Genomic DNA, 592 nt, shown 5'->3' with positions numbered 1-592 from the left:
GGCGCGGTGCGGGAGGCCGGGCGCAGAGGGCTGGCGGGGCGGCGCGGGAGGTCGGGCGCTGCAGGCCGGAGCTGCGGCGGGGAGGCACCAGGGCGGGGTCGGGTGGCCGGGACGCGAGCGGGGAGAGAGAAGCGGATGGGGAAAGAGAAGGTGGGGGCTCGAGGAGAAAGCGACGGGGGAGAGAGAGCATGAGGGGGAGTTGTGGCTGCAGGTGGGCCACACGAGGGGAAAAAGTGGCGCCGGCGTCCCCAGCTACCCTCCGGGGGGCTGGGTTCGGGGTGAGCTCGCCGGGGCTAACTTTACTTAAATCCGGCGAAAAACAAGATGTTAGGGGCGTGAGTGGAGCGTTTTTTTAACGCAGGGGCTAAAAAAGTGGTGCTGTGGGTGTTCTTGGGGAGGTGGAGATGCTCTAAGTCTCAGCGTTGCTTGAGGGAAGACAACGACGTGGCTAATGGAACTGCTAAAGATTGCTATATTTCTAGAATTGCTTGTAATGAGCAATGCTACATCTACGGAATCAGTCTTACGTAATTAACGTAATAGGCCAGGTGGCATTGGGCGAAATTAGAGAAAGGGGGGCCAACCAGTTGGG

This window comes from Triticum aestivum, chromosome 1B, assembly GCF_018294505.1.
Source record: "Triticum aestivum cultivar Chinese Spring chromosome 1B, IWGSC CS RefSeq v2.1, whole genome shotgun sequence".
Lineage (NCBI taxonomy): Eukaryota > Viridiplantae > Streptophyta > Magnoliopsida > Poales > Poaceae > Triticum > Triticum aestivum.
The sequence above is the reverse complement of the archived record's forward strand: the minus strand, read 5'-3'. Positions refer to the sequence as shown.